The following is a 431-nucleotide window of genomic DNA, read 5'->3' as shown; positions in this document are numbered from 1 at the left end:
TGTCACTGTCTTTTGCTTTGTTTTGTGTGGGTCACAACTTTTTTTAGTTTTTTCATCATTTTTCTTTGATCATTTTCTTTTTAGAGCCTTTAATCTGAAAAGACGCATTAAAAACCCCATATCTGAACTGGATATTATGGTTCAACAAGCTTTGTTTGCTAAACTTGCAACTGATAGTTCTGAAGAAATGTTAGCGTGAAGAACCGGTCTGTTTTTTAGTCTTAAAAGTATTTCCTCGTCTGCAGTGAATCTTTTTTTTCTCCACCTCCCTTTTTTTGTTTACCTGCCTGCCTGTCATGTTGCATGTTTGCTGTAATTACAACAAGCCCACTGCAGACGCTAATGTTTGCAGGATGAGCGAGTGAATTCATAAGCATGGCTGCTGTCACAGCGGCCCGTTTCTGTACATTTAGGAGCTGAATTTGCTGTAA

Source organism: Oryzias latipes, chromosome 3 (genome assembly GCF_002234675.1).
Source record: "Oryzias latipes chromosome 3, ASM223467v1".
NCBI classification, from domain to species: Eukaryota; Metazoa; Chordata; class Actinopteri; order Beloniformes; family Adrianichthyidae; genus Oryzias; species Oryzias latipes.
The sequence above is the reverse complement of the archived record's forward strand: the minus strand, read 5'-3'. Positions refer to the sequence as shown.